This window comes from Hyla sarda, chromosome 1, assembly GCF_029499605.1.
Source record: "Hyla sarda isolate aHylSar1 chromosome 1, aHylSar1.hap1, whole genome shotgun sequence".
NCBI classification, from domain to species: domain Eukaryota; kingdom Metazoa; phylum Chordata; class Amphibia; order Anura; family Hylidae; genus Hyla; species Hyla sarda.
This window is the reverse complement of record NC_079189.1, coordinates 345,220,572-345,241,245: the sequence shown is the minus strand read 5'-3', so window position 1 is coordinate 345,241,245 and position 20,674 is coordinate 345,220,572. Positions and strand designations below refer to the sequence as shown.

Here is a 20,674-nt window from a genome sequence, read left to right as displayed (position 1 = left end):
GGCAGCTCTGTCGGGCTAATCGGGACAACCGCGGTGTAATCGGCGGTGTCCCGATCAGCTGTGCAGACACGAGTAGGTTCCCTATTTGCCTCCTCATTGTCCGATTACCAAATGACTGCTCTGTGCCTGAGATTCAGGCAGGAACAGTCGAGTGCCGAAAACACTGTTCAATGCTATGCTATGGCATAGCATTGATCAGTGCTGGCTATCAATGTATTTACGTACTCAGTAGATCATGGCGTTCTTACGGCAGATGGGTTTATAAAGCATAATGTCCATGCTAATGTTCCGATGTATTATCTTTCATATGTTTCTTTAAACAATCTTCATAGAATTTTCATATATACATATATTAAGACAAGTACATGCCAATATTCACTGAGCAATATGTAAAACAGCATACCTCGGTCAGGTGGAGAGAGACACGAGTACAAACCTGCCACGCTACACTTCAGGGGCATGCCCCCTTAGTCATTTGCACTCCTTGTAGTATACAGCAGCTGATAAGTACTGAAAGGATTAAGATTTTTAAATAAAAGTAATTTAAAAATCTGTTTAACTTTCTGGCACTAGTTGATTTAAAAAAAACTATTTCCACCAGAGTCCCCCTTTAACACATCAGGACATACATTTCCATCCTGGGACTATTCTGACTATGAATTGCTTCATAGACGGCAGGTCTCTGTTGCTATCTGCCGCTGGAACCTCGCTGCTAATGGCAAACATCAGCGATTACATTGATGCTCACCATTAACCCTGTAGATGCCATGCTCAATACTGATTACGACATCCGAAGTATTTGCTGTACTTGAATTCACTCATCAGATCACCCACCGCACGATCGTGGGGGTCAGATGAGTGAAAAATGTGGCCAAAGGTCTCCTTACCGGCCTTCTGCTGCTCCAAGGATCTTCTTGTATAGTCTGCCCACAGAGATTTCTGCTGTCACCTCTGTCCATCTCAAAAACTGTCCAGAGCATCAGCAAATACAATAGCAAAACGCTCCTACTCCAGACAGTTCCTGACATAAAAAGGTGGTAGCAGAGAGCACCATAGTCATATTTTTAAATAGTAAAACTTCTTGGCACCAGTTGATTTTAATTTATTTTTCTCCAGAGTATTCCTGAAAAGTGATTAAAGTCAGATCCTTGGTTTGAGCTATCAGTTTTTTTATCAAATCCGTAAAAATGGACAAAAATTATTATGTTATGAAATTTACTTTCTTGATGAATTTTCAATATTTTAAAAATCTATAAAACTGAATGAACACCTTCACCTTTAAGTTAATATTCCCAGGGTGAAGTCCTCATCATGAAAATCTGACATTGGTGCACTTTAAAAACACTTTAAAAAGTTGCATCCATTTTTATTATACACTGAATATGTCTCTTGTTTTAATATGTTTTTAAGGAAGTTCTTATATTTTTGTCTATATAATGTTAACTTACCACCAGTATACTTGTAGTATAATCTGTTTCACCCCAGCTCAGTTGCATTAACACTTTTGATTACTGCAGCTATGTTATGTGACCACCAGTCTGACAACCAGTAAATGATGCCCTTTCATGTGTAACAGGAAGTGCTCTGTCATGTTTTTCTGACTTTCTGTAAACTTTAGGAGCACATCATCACATATCAGATTTCCTCTGGTTGGACCTCTCCGTTCCAAGATTCCCCTGCCTATTCCTTAGTATGACTCCCCATGCACATAATGCAGTAATACAGTGATTAGTTGTAGAGTTATACACAGCGATCAGCTGTAGAGCTATACACCTCCCCTGATCACACTGCTTGTCTCTACTGTGTGCAGATTCTTTGTTGATGTGGCCTGACACTGTTCTTGCTTAAGCTGGAAAGCTGAAATCCCTCACAAGGAGACAGACTGTAATTGTATTACATATGAGACTCTACAGCATGTGGGAGAGGACAGAAGTCCTTTGTCACTGACCTATCACTGCACTTAGATATATCTCAGAGCAGGGCAATTGCAATGATGAGACACCATCTCCTCTGTTTCTGCAAAGCCAGAGGCATCATAGGAAATAAGAATCAAGATGAGTTACCCATTCCCCCCCCCCCCCCTCCCTCCCCTTTCCTCCTCCTCTCCTCTACTTGTCCTATCCCTTACCCGGTTGTTCCTATTCCCCCTACTGTCATTTATATGTAGTTGCAGTCTTTAGCTAACATGCCACTCTTATATGTTTTACCGCGTTCAGGTGTTAGCGCTATTGTATATCTTTTGTGTTGTTTATGGAATTCCTATTTTCCTGTTATTTTGCTTTGGCAGCTGCGTCTGCTGATTACTTGTACTGTTTGTTATTTGTTTTTATATTGAAAAACAATAAAAACATATTTAATAAAAAAAAAAAAAATATGAAGATGATAGATGACCCATACATGCCACATGGAGAAAAATAGGTATAACCCAGCCCATACAAAACAGCCTGTTTATTATTATTTACTATAATATCATATGCTGATATATATATATATATATATATATATATATATATGCAAAACATGTGCTTTGTGCTTCTTTAAATGTTTTGATGCAAAGTTTTGACAAAGTTACCACTGTCTGTTGCATTCTTTTTCTGTATTCACAAATCGCTTCTGTCTAAAACTTTGCCTGTCAAAATACATAGTGGAAAAACAGCATAAAAACCAGTTTGAACAGCACCATAATTACCTAGGTCACAATGGTAATTCTTTGCTTGCAACTTAATGACAGTGATTATCTACCCAAATAATGTTGAATAGAAATCAATGGATTCAGTGGTCAAGGTGTCACACTAGTGATTTTGTAGCCTGCTTTGCTAGATATATGCTTTGAATAGACAGGAAAAAAACTTCTATCTTAAATATATTCCTTGGCAGAGCTAACTGATTAAAAAAAATTAGATTCTTTCTAGGTATGTTTAGTACCTCACACTGGTCTATAAGGGTTTGTTTTACTGTTCTACATTATATTTTTCTGTATTGTAAAAAACGTAAACATTTTCAATAAACAATTATTGAAATAAAAACAACCAGATTTTTTCAGCTTGAACTTTTTAACAGCAAGAACATAAAATTATATTTCTAGTTAATATTTATCAGTGCTAAACATTTGCGTGGTGCAAAATAATAAATTGTCACTGTATGACAACAGTTTTTTGTGCATATTTTTAATACTAAATAAATTTAAATTTTACAACATAGTAAACATCCAGAAATATATTGCGAAGAAGTAAAAAAACAAAACAAAAAAACATGGTCCAAAAGGCTGGGCCAGACATAGATCAATAAGAGTTACCCAATGCTCCTCAAGTGGGCTGGAAGGGGGCTCAGCCATAAGAAAAAAGGGGCATGACCTCCCACTGGAAGGAGGTGAAAATTGTTGTAAAATTCTACACCAGCTTAGAGCTGGTGTATATATCTTAGTCTACCACACAGGCAGCCTCAGATTTGCAAAATATATTATCAAGCATGCAGCATCGACACGGGATGGGGGGGGGAGGGACTTTAAGTCTAGCAAATGGATACATCAGTCTAGGTAAATTTTCACCCAAATCTAAAGTATTTTCCCAAAAATATGTAAGTGCAAAGTGGATCTGTGATGCTGCAAAAAATAAACAATCATATTTAAACTCCTTAAGGACACAGCCCATTTTGGTCATAAGGACCAGGCCAATTTTATTTTTGCGTTTTTGTTTTTTCCACCTTGCCGTTTAAAAATCATAACTCATATTTCATATTTTCATCCACAGATCCATGTGAGTTTTTTTTTTTTTTTTTTGCATGACCAATTGTACTTTGTAATGACATCAATCAAAACGTATGGCAAACCTATAAAAAATTATGTGTGTGAAGAAATTGAAAAGAAAACTGAAATTTTTCAAATTTTGGAGGGTTTCATTTTTACACTCTACACTTCACAAAAATAAAAAAAAATGCATGTTTTCTTTATTCTGTGGCTCAATACAATTAAAATGCTACCTATATCTATATACTTTTTTTTATTATTGTAACACTTTAACCCCTTAAGGACTCAGCCCATTTTGGCCTTAAGGACTCAGACAATTTAATTTTACGTTTTCATTTTTTCCTCCTCGCCTTCTAAAAATCATAACTCTTTTATATTTTCATCCACAGACTAGTATGAGGGCCTGTTTTTTGCGCGACCAGTTGTCCTTTGTAATGACATAACTCATTATATCATAAAATGTATGGCGCAACCAAAAAACACTATTTTTGTGGGGAAATGAAAACGAAAAATGCAATTTTGCTAATTTTGGAAGGTTTCATTTTCACGCGGTACAATTTATGGTAAAAATGACGTGTGTTCTTTATTCTGAGGGTCAATACGATTAAAATGATACCCATTATTACATACTTTTCTATTATTGTTGCGCTTAAAAAAAATCACAAACTTTTTAACCAAATTAGTACGTTTATAATCCCTTTATTTTGATGACCTCTAACTCTTTTATTTTTCTGTATAAGCGGCGGTATGGGGGCTCATTTTTTGCGCCATGATCTGTACTTTTTTTTTGATACCACATTTGCGTATAAAAAACTTTTAATACATTTTTTATAATTTTTTTTTTATAAAATGTATTAAAAAAGTAGGAATTTTGGACTTTTTTTTTTTTCGTTCACGCCGTTCACCGTACGGGATCATTAATATTTTATTTTAATAGTTTAGACATTTATGATACCAAATATGTCTATAAAAAAATTTTTACGCTTTTTGGGGGTAAAATAGGAAAAAACGGACGTTTTACTTTTTTTTTACTTTTACATTTTTTTACATTTTTTTTTACACTTGAATAGTTCCCATAGGGGACTATTCATAGCAATACCATGATTGCTAATACTGATCTGTTCTATGTATAGGACATAGAACAAATCAGTGTTATCGGCGATCTTCTGCTCTGGTCTGCTCGATCACAGACCAGAGCAGGAGACGCCGGGAGCCGGACGGAGGAAGGAGAGGGGACCTCCGTGCGGCGTTCTGAATGATCGGATCCCCGCAGCAGCGCTGCGGGCGATCCGATCATTCATTCAAATTGCGCACTGCCGCAGATGCCGGGATCTGTATTGATCCCGGCACCTGAGGGGTTAATGGTGGACGCCCACGAGATCGCGGGCATCGGCAATTGCCGGCGGGTCCCTGGCTGCGATCAGCAGCCGGGATCAGCCGCGCATGACACGGGCATCGCTCTGATGCCCGCGGTTATGCACAGGACGTAAATGTACGTCTTGGTGCGTTAAGTACCACCGCACCAGGGCGTACATTTACGTCCTGCGTCCTTAAGGGGTTAAAAAAAATAAGTATGTTTAAAATTAAATTGCCCTATTTTGAGCCCTTATAACTTTCAAAATTTTCCATATAGGGTGCAGTATGAGGGATCATTTTTTGCGCTGCGATCAGTAGTTTTTTTTAGTATTGCTTTTGGGTATATGTGACAATTTGATTGCATTTTATTATTTTTTTCCAAATTTAATGTGACCAAAAAACAGCAATTTTTTTTATTTTATTTTTTATTTTTACATTTATGCCGTTCACCGTACAGGATAATTTACATTATATTTTGATAGTTTAGACATTTACACACATGGCGATACCAAATATGTTTATTAATTATTTTATTTAACGCTCTTTGAAGTAAAATGAAAAAAAAGGGTTATTTACATTTTTATTGATGGAGGGCATTTTTCACATTTAAAAGTTTTTTTTTCTACTTTCTCATTTACATTTTTTATGTCCACATAGGGGACTATATATAGCAATCACCTGATTGCTAATACTGTTCAGGGCTATGTATCGGCATAGCACTGATCAATATTATCAGCAATCCATTTCTCTGGTCTGCTCGATGTCATTTCAGAGGCGAAGACACAGGGAGATGAACGGAGGCAGGTGAGGGGACCTCCATCTGCCATTTTGGATGCTGCAGATGATGTGATCTTTATTGAACATGGCATCTGAGGGGTCGCTGATGTCCGTCATTACTGGTAGGACCCTGGCTGCTGATAGCAGCCGGTACCTGCCGTGCATGAAGCGAGCACTGTTCCCGTGATCGCATCATGTGTAGGACGTATAGAAAGTACCAGCGGACCAGGACGTACACTTACATCCTATGTCCTTAAGGGGTTAATTAAACATTAACCTAAAGGCAGTTTGGGTGTGAGAAATCAGAGTACTAGAGGATCCCCTGGTGAGCCCAGTTTATGAAGTAATAAAATGGCAAGTAATGCCAAGAGGGTCCATAAGATGACAAAACCATTTGGATCTGACTTTGGAATCACTAACTTGTCACTGGCGTTGATTTCATATGATTTATTTACGAGTAATCAGTGTGATAAACTGTGTGCAAAGATAATAATAATTACATTACAATGGGTTAAAAAGGATCAAGGATGTGTTATGATTAGATGTAGAGGAGAACTAAGAAAAGACTGTCCAATGCTGATAGAATGACTGTAAAAAATCTATATTGGGAAAAACAATAGTATAGAATACCCTCAATGAAAGATAAAAGCAGATGTTTATAATTTGTGTGATTTATCTTTATTGCTTTGAAAGAAAATATCGATTTTGACAGATTTTATTTTTTGCTATGCATCTCTATTTCACCAAATTGCAGCTGCATTTTACAGTTGATATTTAGGTGTCAATAACCTGATCACACCCAAAACCTAGTGAGAACAGTACACCTTTTGCACTCAAATGTACTAAAATAGACATAAAGTAAGAATACATTTGATCAACACAGCTAGTCTGATAATTGACAGTTTCTAAATTGTTTCACTAACCAGACTCATTTCCACCTGCATTTACTACTTTTGGAAAATTATAACTTGCTGAACAAAAATGAGTATGCTTAAAATTGTCCTCTTCTGACCCTTATAACTTTTTCATTTTTCTGTAAACGGGATGTGTGAGCATCATGTGTACCATTTTTTGTTTTGATGTAACTTTTCGATCGCTCTTTATTCATTTTTTTCTGATAAGGGATCAAAAATATGCAATTCTGTACTTTGGTATTTTTTCACGTGTACGCTATTGACCATGAGGTTTAATTAACATTATATTTTAATATTTCTGACATTTACTGACGTGGTGATACCACGTTTATTTTTTTTGTTACATAGTTTTGTTAACAACATGGGAAAATGGTTGGGTTCAAACTTTTATTAGGAGAAGGGGCTTATTCATATTTAGTAACTTTATTTAGAATTTGGAACTATTATATGCAATCTTTAGATTGTATACACTGTTCAATGCTGTGCTATAGAACAACATTGATTAGTGTTATCGGCGCTCTAGTCCTCTCGCCCTCCTCTCAGCTGATCTGGACCTCAAGATTTTGTTGTGGTAGTCCCGATCAGCCTCTGAGCTAGCCGGGATGAATTTTTTTCTGTTTTATACATTGCAATCAACTTTGATTGTGGGGTCTAAATTGTTAATAAAGTTAATAAGTTGCAGGAATTGTCACTCCAACCCCTTCTTTCAGAGCTAGCTAAATGGAGAGCAATCAGGCACTCTTCATCAGACTCTACCTTCCTCCGTGTACGTCACCATTAAATATTGTCACCTGGTGACGAGCAAGGAAGAAGGTTCAAAGGTGAACATTAAAACATATCTTAAAACCAATCATAATACAGAATCAAAAACTACAAATCATATCAAGGAAATGCTATATTCACAAAAAGACACTATAATCCAATCTTTTGTTTAAAGCAAGATTCCCCTGGGCATTAGTCCTAATGATCCAGCGGGCTTCTGCTTGGAGGAGGGTTTTTCTAAGATCACACCCCCCTTGCTTAAACGCCCTTTGTATACCTTGAAACATTAGGTTGTGGCAATCTCCTCCATGCACCGAGTTCATATGTTTAATGAACCTCAGTGATCCCTATCTAGAACGCACAGAATAGACGTGTTCACGAAATTTTGTGTGAACAGGTCTCTTCGTGCTACCTATGTAAAACCTCCTGTGCCCGCAGAACATCACAATTACTACCCAGGGAGTTCTGCAGGTAGTCGTATTCTTCACTACAACTTCTGACCCTCCCACTCTCACAATTTGGTTGGGTTTCAGGTAGGAGCACCAAGAGCAAGAACCGCAGCAGTGATTCCCTGACAGTCCTGCTTTTGACAGCCAGTGTGCATTAGGTTTTAGGTCTGTGGCTGCGGGAGGTTTTACATAGGTAGCACGAAGAGACATGTTCACACAAGAGTTTGTGAGCACGTCTATTCTGTGTGCTCTAAAACGGGATCACTGAGGTTCATTGAACATTTGAACTCAGTGCATAAAGGAGATTGCTGCAATGTAATGTTTCAAGGTATACAAATGGTGTTTAAGCAAGAGGGGCTCCTCCAAGCAGAAACCCGCTGGATCATTAGGACTAATGCACAGGGGAATCTTGGTTTAAACGAAAGATGGGATTATAGTGTCTTTTTGTAAATATAGCAAAGGAATAGAGAGGGCACTACCTAGCGCATTACCACTAAAAACCAGGGTGAACAGAGGTAATTACAATGCTCACCCAGAATGTTACACTCGCCAAGTGTAACAATGGAAAATAACTTGTGTGTAAGTATGCCGGCAGACGGTCCACCTTCAGAAAGATGCACGAAGAAAACAAGGAGCCTCCAAAGAGGTGGCGGACATCAGGAGGCCTCCTGATGTCCGCCACCTCCTTGGAGGCTCCTTGTTTTCTTTTTTTAAATATAGCATTGCATATACTTTATATGATTTGTAGTTTTTAATTCTGTATTATGATTGGTTTTCAGATATGTTTTAATGTTCACCTTCTTCCTTGCTTGTCACCTGGTGACAATATTTAATGGTGACCTACACGGAGGAAGGTGGGGTCTGATGAAGCATGCCTGTGCATGCACAATGGCTGTCACCCAAGAATGATCTGACTCACAGCGTCTATACCTTCCTGTGCGTCAAACAGAATAATCTGGGCTCTCCCTAGAAGACAGCTAGGTGGCTGTAGCGATAGGCAGGGGTCCTGCTGAGGAACACACAGCCTGAGCTGTGAGTGGCCCCAAAGAGTCATGTGAATGAGAAACACAGCAAGAGGTGGCAAATGCTGTGTGTGAACAGTGAGTAGAAGGTTGCAGGAGGCATAAGTTTAACTGGCCAGGAAAAGCCCACCAGTTGATAGACAGAGCATGCTGGATTGTTTAGTTAGTGACTGGACGGTCTAGGGTTTTGTTTTTTTTCCTGTGCTATGTTTTTTATTTATCCAGCAACCTGTCTAATAAAGCTGGTGAGGGGCCGGACTTGCATAAAGTACTGTTGTTTACCAGTTTATTGAAGTGGAAACGTGTCCTGCGGTAGTGTCTAGGACGATCCCAGAGCTATTCCTAGGGAGAAAGCCTTACAGCAACCTTTCACAATTGTGAAAAAATAAGATTGTTTCAAGGATGTGATGCTCCTTTAAACTCAATTGGGGAAAGTAACAGATGTGGGCAATATAAAAATCACACCTGAAAGCAGATAAAAAGGAGAAACGTCCGCTTAGTCTTTGCACTGTGTGTCTGTGTGTGCCACACTAAGCATGGACAACAGAAAGAAAACTGTCTGAGGACTTGAGAACCAAAATTGTGGAAAAATATCAAGAATCTCAAGGTTACAAGTCCATCTCCAGAGATCTAGATTTGCCTTTGTCCATAGTGCGCAACATTATCAAGAAGTTTGCAACCCATGGCACTGTTTCTTATCTCCCTGTGCATGGACGGAAGAGAAAAATGTATGAAATGTGTCAATGCAGGATAGTCTGGATGGTGGATAAGCAGCCCCAAACAAGTTCCAAAGATATTCAAGCTATCCTGCAGGCTCAGGGAGCGTCAGGGTCAGTGCGAACTATCAGTCAACATTTAAATGAAATGAAATGCTATGGCAGGAGATCCAGGAGGACCCCACTGCTGACACAGAGACATAAAAAAGCTAGACATTTTTCCAAAATGAACTTGAGTAAACCAAAATCTTGAGTAAGCAGGGAAAACGTCTTGTTGACAGATGAGACCAAGATAGAGCTTTTTTGTTAAAGCACATCATTCTACTGTTTACCGAAAATGGAATGAGGCCTACAAAGAAAAGAACACAGTACCTATAGTGAAATATGGTGGAGGTTCAATGATGTTTTGGGGTTGTTTTGCTGCCTCTGGCACTGGGTGCCTTGAATGTGTGCAATATTTCCAAAGGGTGTGCAACCAAATATTAAGTTTAGGTGCCAATAATTTTATCCAGCCCATTTTTGAAGTTTGGTGTAACATTATGTCTAATTAGCTTTTTTCCTCCCTTTTTTGGTTTAGTTTCAATACACACAAAGGGAATAAACATGTGTACAGCAAAACGTGTTACTGCAATCCTTTTCTATGAGAAATACTTTATGTTCTTGAAAAATTTCAGGGGTGCCAACATTTACGGCCATGACTGTACATTGGATAAAAAAAAATGTGTATCTTTTTGGGTGAAAAAAATCCTGTTTTGTCCCTGCGGCTGTGTCTCTGTGCAGAGACTAGATACAGAAAGTGTGGGTGGAAAAGCAGGGCTCTGTGCAGTGAGGACAAGCAGGGCTCTGTACGCTGAGGACAAGCAGGGCTCTGTTCAGTGAGGAGAAGCAGGGCTCTGTACACTGAGGACAAGCAGGGCTCTGTTCAGGGAGGACAAGCAGGGCTCTGTACACTGAGGACAAGCAGGGCTCTGTACACTGAGGAAAAGCAGGGCTCTGTACACTGAGGACAAGCAGGGCTTTGTACACTGAGGACAAGCAGGGCTCTGTACACTGAGGAAAAGCAGGGCTCTGTACACTGAGGACAAGCAGGGCTCTGTACACTGAGGACAAGCAGGGCTCTGTACACTGAGGACAAGCAGGGCTCTGTTCAGTGATGACAAGCAAGGCCCTGTGCAGTGAGGACAAGCAGGGCTTTGTGCAGTGAGGACAAGTAGGGCACTCTGCAGTGAGGACAAGTAGGGCACTCTGCAGTGAGGACAAGCAGGGCACTCTGCACTGAGGACAAGCAGGGCACTCTGCAGTGAGGACAAGCAGGGCAATATGCAGTGAGGACAAGCTGGGCTCTGTGCACTGAGGACAAGCAGGGCTCTGTACACTGAGGACAAGCACGGCACTATGAAGTGAGGACAAGCTGGGCTCTGTGCACTGAGGACAAGCAGGGCTCTGTACAATGAGGATAAGCAGGGCTCTGTGCACTGAAGATGAGCAGGGCTCTGTACACTGAGGACATGGAGGACTCTGTACACTGAGGACAAGCAGGGCTCAGTACACTGAGGACAAGCAGGGCTCTGTATAGTGAAGCTCTATGAAATGCTCCCGGCTCACACAGCAGGATGATTGACAAGCCAGGAGCCTGCACAGAGTCCTGCTTGTACCGCCCACACTTCCTGTATTTGATCTCCTCACGGAAACACACAGACAATAGCTGCAGGGGCAGCATTTTTTCAACCAAAAATATTACATTTTTTTAACCACTGTAAATTACAAATATACTTATAATGGAATTATCTACATTTAATCCATTTTTTCAAAACTCCAAAATCTTATGGAAAATGATATGGAAAATCGACAAACACATTTACAGTATATATATAACATAGAGGCTATAGTTTACAGGGTAGAAAATACTGTACAAAAATAATGAGCTTAACGTTGTCAGAGGGTGTAACATAATTTAAAATATATGTGTACTAAAACTAATTAGCCAACAGATGATTCCTCATTTCTCTCTCTCTCTCCCAATGTTACTTTTAGGCCTTCACTTTCCTGTCCTGCTTAATGGTACTAAATATACACAAAGTACCATATGTACAAGTGCATCTAAATTAGCATAATATTTGCATCTCATTTTCCCAAATGACCACTAATGTCTAATTCTGTGCATTTAAAATGACATTAATGGTACATTATTGTCTTTTCTGAAGATAGTGTTCATTCACTCTTGCTACTCATAGCTTTCCTTATGCACACTTATTATTATTCAGACAGCAAGCTGATGTGAGTGGGATAAGATAAGAGAATAAATTAAGTGAAATTTGTATCCACATTTACTAAGCTGTGTTATCCCACAAGGCACCTTCTGGCAGAAGCTTACATACACCGTACAGGAATCCAGAATATAATATTGTATGCCATGTATTGTGGACTATCATGCTGAGGTGGATAATACATTGTATCTAAGCAACAGTCTTCTAGCTTCCTTAACTTCACTAACATGAAAGAATGAGAACCACTCAAGAATCATGTGGCATGCAGCTTTTGCTTTCAATGCAGTCCCTTGGGGTTGGACTCTAGCTGAATGTGGAGTATAAGTCATGGAGTTTTATATGGGACTCTTTTTTATATTTTATACATTGTTTTACTAGTGTTATAACAAATACACAAACAAGGACGGTGTGTTGCCATAAATTTGTTAAAGGGGTATTCCGGTGAAAAACTATTTATTTTAAATCATATGGTGCCAGAGAGTTAAACAGATTTGTAAATTAATTGTATTAAAAATTTTAATCCTTCCAGTGCTTATCAGCTTCTGTATACTACAGAGAAAGTTATTCTCTTTTTGAATTTCCTTCATGTCTGACCACAGTGCTCTCTGCTGACATCTCTGTCCATGTCAGGAACTGTCAGTTCCTGAGATGGACAGAGGTGTCAGCAGAGAGCACTGTGGACAGACAGAAAATACATTCAAAAGGAAAAGAACTTCCTCTGGAGCATCAGCAGCTGATAAGAACTGGAAGGATTAAGATTTTTAATACAATTAATTTACAAATCTGTTTAACTTTGTTTAACTTTGCATCTATATTGGAAGTTTATTTTAAAGCTATATTTACTATCAGATGTAAAGAATGCAGTACTCGCCATCTTGTAGTTACCTTTGCCTCTTTATTTCACAAGGTCAATGGGTGGAACAAAAGAAGGTCAAAAATAGGCGGAACAAATCTAAAAGGTCCTGCTTTGTTCCACCCGATGTCCTTAAGATAAAAAATGGCGAAGATAACTACATGATTGGTGAGTGCTGCATTCTTTATTTCTGCTAATAAATATTGTACCAGAGACTTTCTCTATATAATGCTGTGGGGAAATTCGGCACTGATGGGGCAACCTAGCTTTATTTACTGCAAGCCAATGAGACAATAAAACCAATGATTCAGAAGCTTAAAACATGTAAATGTATTTTAAACAGGATCTGTGACAACACAATATAAAAGGGGCATTTTGGCATCATAAAATTGTCTTTTGTAATGAATTTGTATTATATAAGACTGTCCATCCCCAAGATAGAGAAAAAAAACTTACTAATATAGTCTTAGCACAAATTATACTGGCTCCAGCATGTTTTTGTGTGATTCACTCCTGTGATGTTGTGTAGTCCTGTCTTTTCAATGTGGTGGTGTCTCACTCTCCTAACACATTGTCCTCTGCTGTCTCAGAAAGTATGACTGGATCTTCTCTCTAAGCTCTAGTCCTACCATCTGAGTGATGGCACCACCTCTGACCAGCTCCTACATCCTACATCACCATCTCCATATCATATGATTTTATACATCTTTATTTGGTCATTTAGGGAGAATTAGGTATGTTTATACCTTGTCGTCTTGTGCTGAATAATGTCACAGACAGAGGAGCAGACAGGGATTGATTAAGCAGATTCTGCAACCTCACAAATTGTGCAATAGACTGTTGTGAAACAAAATGTAATGCAGCAATTCTGGGCGGGAAACTTGCAGAAGTGTTGTGATAGGGGAGTAGGCAGGGTGGGGGCCCTGTGATGAAAATCTAAGGGAAAGCAAAGCCTAATGTGAATTGTAGTACTGAGCAACTAGTTAACCAGTAAGTAAACTAGAAAATACCCCCAAAGTAAAAAGATTGTTGATGGTTTGGCTTGAACTAGAGCAGAAAGGTTAGCAATGAAATATGCTTTAAAGCATTTTTTTGCTTTTAAAGCCTTTTCCAAGTTCTAAACCAATGCCAGGTTCCTGCGGCAGTGGTTATGACGTGGTGCTGGAGCAAAACGTTGGAGCACAGGAGTACCCCCTTTAAGGTGAAACAGTCTGAAATACTTGTTCTTGTCTCTCCATCCAGCATCACTAGGTTTATGTAGAGAAAGACAGATCAAAATCGTCGCTTCAAGGACCATCGTGAAATTCCACTGAGTTTATTAAATATTATGTTTAAACACATGAATCACCTACATCTCTGAAATGAAGCAGTCCATAGAACAGTATCACATAGAGATGTAAAAGCATATCCTTAAAAGAAAAGCACTGTTCACTGTTACTAACCAATTTTTCCATTTTATGCCCATTGTACCGTAATCTTGACGATCATTGGTATGTATGTTTGTCATAGTGCATCAGAAGGTTTACCTCACATCCACGCGATTAGCTGTAGCATAATTCTGAGCAGCTTTTACAAAGCAGAGTAGCGTATTTGTGCACTGCAGGAGCACCATGGTTATAGGATTATGCACTTGGCTAAATTAAACATTGTGTTGTTAATATTAGCTGTCAGTTTCAACTGTCAGAAAACACAAAAAGTGCAGAGATTCATAAAGAAACACAATAATAATATAGTTTCAGTAAACTGGAATTGCAGACCAATCTTAGCAGGATGCTTATAGGATACCTTATTGAGACTCTAGGCATACTATCATTATGGCTTCCATCCTTAACCTGATCATTAATATGAGTCTTCCAGTTTACAAAAGGATAAATGGAATGTAATCACTTTTAAAAATCATATAGACATTATCTACATAAAAAGTTAACAGGGTTTTACTGCCATACACCCATACACATGTGTTTTCCTGGCAAAAAATGACCGGCAATGTGGATTTTTAAATCTGCCACATGCCAATTTATGTTGCAGGTTTACAACAGATTTCCCGATTGAAATCAATGGGGAAGGTAACATTTGCACCATAACTGCAGGGTTGCCTCAGCAAATCAATATAATTTCTGCAGCAAATCCGCAACAAAATCCTCATAAAAATTTAGCATTATAATTTTTGGTCATAACAAAAGTGGTACATGAAAGGACGAATGGTAAATATCAGCCAGGGTTGTGTGAACACAAGGCTCACTTTGCATGGGAAGCAAAAAATAGAACATCTGGTTCAATCCCAAGGAAGGTCCTTTTAGAATCCTTAAATATTAAGATAGTCGGTCTATCATCTCACCTAATTCCTTAATGCTGATTGTTCTTTCTGGCAGTGCTGTACTTCTCTCTAGGTTAAGCAGGTGACATTTAATAGAGAATTTACATTATCCTCAATCATGTCATCTGTCATTGGATTCTCCTGTGTAAATACAGTAGAGAAGAAGACATTAATACATCTGCCCTTTCCTCTTCTTCCTCCACCATATCATTTCTTTCGGGATCAAGATTTTACTTTTAAGTTTCTTGTTATTTATGTAGTTGAGGAACAGTTTATTTTCTTACTTTGGAAATGATTCTCTCTGTACCCATCTTTGTTGTCCTTATTTGTCGTATACACAATTTATTTTTCTCTTTGTGAATTTTAAATGTTACTTCACCACTTTCTTGTTTCAGTATTGTAAATGCTTTCTTTTTGTCATTTGTTACATCCTATCCAGTTTTATTAAACTTCATTGGTTTTCTTCGGTTTCTAATGCGTTTATTCCCATAAGATATATAATTTACAGGGCCTATTTAAAATGCTCTTTAAAATGTCCCATTTAGTTTGTGTACTTTGATATTTGAAGACATTGTCCCCATTTATGCCATTAAAGTTTTTTTTTTTCTTAGCTGCTGAACATTATTGTAAAGTTTAATGTTTTTATAGCTTCAGTACCAAATATAATATTAATAAACAACAGAGTTCATAGAAAAAGAAAGCCGGCACTGTTACTCGCTGATAGGACCTCCACACCTGAGCTGCTGAATGCAGTGTATGGGGATACAGGTTCTTCTCTGCCACACCGCGGTGCTCTACCATCCAGAAGGTAAATGATACGATCCAAAACATAGAAAAAGAAGCCAGGTGGCACTCACAGTTAGGTGTGCAGAATCTTCCTTTATTGGGTTAACATTGGTGTGTTAAAACTTCCAGTGGGGCGCCGGACTTGCAGCACGTTCGGACAACAGCTATTTCCTGCCACTCAAGGTGCTTCTTCAAGTCACGCCTCCTCTGACGTGGGGGGCCTAGTAAATACCTTTCATCTCCTGCTGCGTCAGAGAGAGGGGATCACATGACTGCAACAACTATAAAAACTTTTATATATATATATATATATATATATATATGTCTATAGAAACTGTTAAAAACAGCACTTATAGTGATATATATATATATATATATATATATATATATACATATATATATACTGTATCTGTTCCATACAAAGGTAACGCATAATGAAAAATCCTTAAAGTGCTCCATATGATTTTTCTATAATATTAATAAATATATAGATATAGTGTATTTTTTTTTGTGCGCTAGTTTACTCCTGATGAAGAAGACATAAGGAATAGTACCTGAAATATTTCAAATCCTGTTCTTCAATAATTAAATAAAAGTATAAATGCATATATATGGTTGCTAGTATCTAGAATCTAGAAAGGATCCCATACAAGCTCTTATTGACAAACTTTCCTGCACTGGGGGTGACTGGACGCCAGGGACGGTTTTAGGCTTAGTGTGGCCCTGGGCTAAATTAAAAGTGGGGCCCCAAAAGGGGGGTGAGTTTTGCCGCTCTAGGAAAAACCTTATTTTGCCGCCCCCGAGCATCTGCAAACATGTGTTCTAACATTTACAAACAATACCCCCATACCGTGATTGAATAACAACGCTATACCAGAACAGAACAATACCGATATACCGTGACTGAATAACAACACCATACCAGAAAAGAACACCACCACTATACCGTGACTAAATAACGCCAAAGCAGAACAGAACAATACCACCATACCTTGACTGAATAACAACACCAAAGCAGAACAGAACAATACTGAATAACAATACCAGAACAGAACATTATCGCCATACCAGAACAGAACAATACTGCCATACCGTGACTGAATAACAATATACCAGAACAGAACAATGCCCCCCACACTGTGACTGAACAAAAATGCCATATCAGAACAGAACAATCCTGAATAACAATACCATACCAGAACAGAACATTACCGCCATACCAGAACAGAACAATACTGCAATACCGTGACTGAATAACAATATACCAGAACAGAACAATACTGAATAACAACACCATACCAGAACAGAACAATGCTGCCATACCGTGACTGAATAACAATATACCAGAACAGAACAATACCCCCCACACCGTGACTGAATAAAAATGCTATACCAGAACACTGCAAAAACACATACTGTGACTGAATAACACTGCAATAACACACATCTATACACATACATAGATATCTATCTCTTATCCCCCTCCCTTGCAGGGTATATTTCTAACACATGCCTAATCTATAATTTTATATATATATATATATATATATATATATATATATATATATATATATATATGTATATATATATATATATATATATATATGAGCCTTGCAACAGCTGGAGGGACCCTGGGAGATCACATTGTGCAGCGTTGACAGCGCTTGTGACAGTGTGAGCGGTGACAGGGGCGTCATATTGGCCTAGTGACAGATTTACCACTACATATCACAGACAGGAGGAAAAAATAAAAAAAACTAATCACAACTACACACATTACAGACACACACAAACACACAGACACACATACATATAGATAATATACATACATATATATATATATATATATATATACACACACACATGCTGTACACACACACATTATATATACACACACACACATTATATATACACACACAAACACACATATATATATATATATATATATATATACATATATATATATATATATATATATTCATGCTGTACACACACATTATATATATATATATATATATATATATATATATATATATATATATATATATATATATCACAAGGCTTCATAACAGAAAGTGAAGTGCTGGCACTGCTCTCCCTCTATATTCTCCCTTGAGTAGTCTATATGCGCACTCTAGCTAGCAGCGTGTCTTCATGTGGTGGTGCTCATGTACTATGATAGTAACAAGGTGAATGCAAATCCATATAATTAAGAAGAAAGTACAGGCAACTCACCACGTTGTAGTAACTTCGTGTTTATTACTGGGACATGCAGGTAAAGCGGCTTCACGCCACACCGGGATGCCGAACACTAGTGCGTTAACCGATGATAGCTGTTTCTTTCCGTTCAGGAACTTCAACAGATCTTCTGTTGAAGTTCCTGAACGGAAAGAAACAGCTGTCATCGGTTAACGCACTAGTGTTCAGCATCCCGGTGTGGCGTGAAGCCGCTTTACCTGCATGTCCCAGTAATAAACACGAAGTTACTACAACGTGGTGAGTTGCCTGTACTTTCTTCTTAATTATGTGGATATATATATATATATATATATATATATATATATATATATATAGATACATACACATACACACACATATATATTCATGCTGTACACACACATTTTATATATATATATATATATATATATATATATATATATATATATATGTATATACACACACACACACACACATATATTCATGCTGTACACACACACTTTATATATATATATATATATATATATATATATATATGTATATATATATACACACACATACACATATACTGCATATATTCATTCTGTACACACACACACACACTATAAATGCATGTAAGGATAGTTACACATGTTCACACAATACAGATCAGTGTTTCCCTACCAGGGAGCCTCCAGCTGTTGCAAAACTACTACTCCCAGCATGACCGACCTCTGGCTGTCTGGTTGGGAAACACTGCACTAGATCTAAATATACTTACTTTTAGTGAGAGCCTGCTGGGGCAGAGAATACTCCAGCATCTAGGTTTTGATGGCGGGTTCAGTGCTTCCTGGATCCTACAGGCTCCCTCATGCATCGGCAGACAGGTCATACACTTGCGATCTACCAGCAGTAGGAGGGGGGAGAAGGGGCAGGTGAGGGGGGGGAGAGTTAAAGGAGCCCAGCCTCTCCCTGCCAGCACTACATGGAAGGCCTCTGCTGAGAGCCTTTAAGCAGCAGCGAGGCTCACTTCACACATTCCCGGAGCTGCAAAACACTGTAGCCGCCTGCAGGGGGCCCCCTGGGTGATAGAGGCCCTGGACAATTGCCCGGTTTGCCCCCCCTTAACGCCGGCTCTGCTGGACGCTGGGTGGTTTCCCTTTCTCCGTGTTTATGCTAGGTAGCATAAACAAGGAGAATACTTGTATACATACTTGCAGTCCGGTGCCCAGTCCCTCTGAAGATTATAACCTGGCTTATTGGTGAACGGGTGACCATTTTCCTTTAAACTTGTATTGCATTCTTTTTGGAATTGTAGATCAGAGGATTAATGGGACATCACAACCCCGGTAATTCATTGTCATTGGTAATTAGTTGTCATCATTGACTACATTATCAGGATAATTATAGCTACAAATGTATGCTAATTACCTGATGTTAGTTGTTGAAATTGTGCTGAGAAGCAATGGATCAGCATACAACATGGGTGTGTGTCTAAGACTTTCATTCTAAATTTGTGTTACAGTCAATATGTAGCTGGCAATCAATACATATAAGTAAAGGCAGGTAATGATGATATTTTTTTTCCTTGTGTATGGTGCTTTTATCCCCCTAATATTATGCTATATAGGGCAAGAAGCTGGATACTGCAGTACTTTTGGTTTGAGTTGCCATTTAAAGGCGAGCCTCTGGTGCTGCACCCAAGGCGCTAAACAAACGCCAACTGCAGCAGGGAGATCACGGGAGTCCTCAGCTGCTGGTCTCCCACGATCGGACTTCTTATCTTTTATCCCTTGGATAGGGGCTAAGATGTCTAGCCTCCGCCCTGCATCGCCAGTCATCCGACACGGAGCAAAGTTTGCTGCGTGCACCGGATGTCTGGGGTACCGCAGCCGAGATCGTGGGGGTCTCCAGCTGTGGGACCACAGGATTCAAACATCTTATCCTCTATCCTTCCGATGTCTACGGGTGGAGCACCCCTTTAAACTTCCCTGTAAAGCCTAGGCTTTTATTATCCAGATTTTCGTACACAAATTAGGTTCCCCTGTTCTGTGGGCATTTTGTCTTTCATATATTACAGATAATTAGTGGTGCATCTTCATTTTTTTTTTTTTTTACAGAAAATACAATACTATCATTAATTTTAATTGACTATGTTGTGCATTGAAGGCACTACAACCTGAAGAGACTTAATCAGTCTTATTCAGGGAAGCTGCAGCAGTATCAGAAATCTTTCCATCATCTTCATCAAGTGAAATATATATATATATATATATATATATATATATATATATATATATATATATAAAGGCAAATATTTCAGAAAGCAGGCAAGTGCAAACCTTTGACATTCAATAATTAATCTTTCTAGCGTCCGGGTGCCTGAAGCAGTGAAAATGAATTGTTGAGTCTGGAGAGGTCCTTTCAGTTCCGGCAGCATGTATGAAATGCAATTCTCATGATCTTCAGGAGTTGTGATAAACCTTGTTACGGATATTGCACAGTGTAATGAAC

The 20,674-nt window shown here is 38.5% G+C and overlaps 1 protein-coding gene across 12 annotated transcripts in view; it reads left to right on the top strand.

The window, feature by feature from the left end:
• LINGO2 (leucine rich repeat and Ig domain containing 2) overlaps positions 1-20,674 on the top strand; it is a 1,627,476-nt gene that overhangs the window by 1,259,659 nt on the left and 347,143 nt on the right. For 2 of the 12 annotated variants that reach the window (XM_056521043.1, XM_056521008.1), the window contains one exon: positions 12,916-13,029. The exons of the other annotated variants lie outside the window; for them this stretch is intronic. The gene's annotated coding sequence lies outside the window, so the exon portion shown is untranslated. The remainder of the gene's footprint in view (positions 1-12,915; positions 13,030-20,674) is intronic. 12 annotated transcript variants of the gene reach the window in all.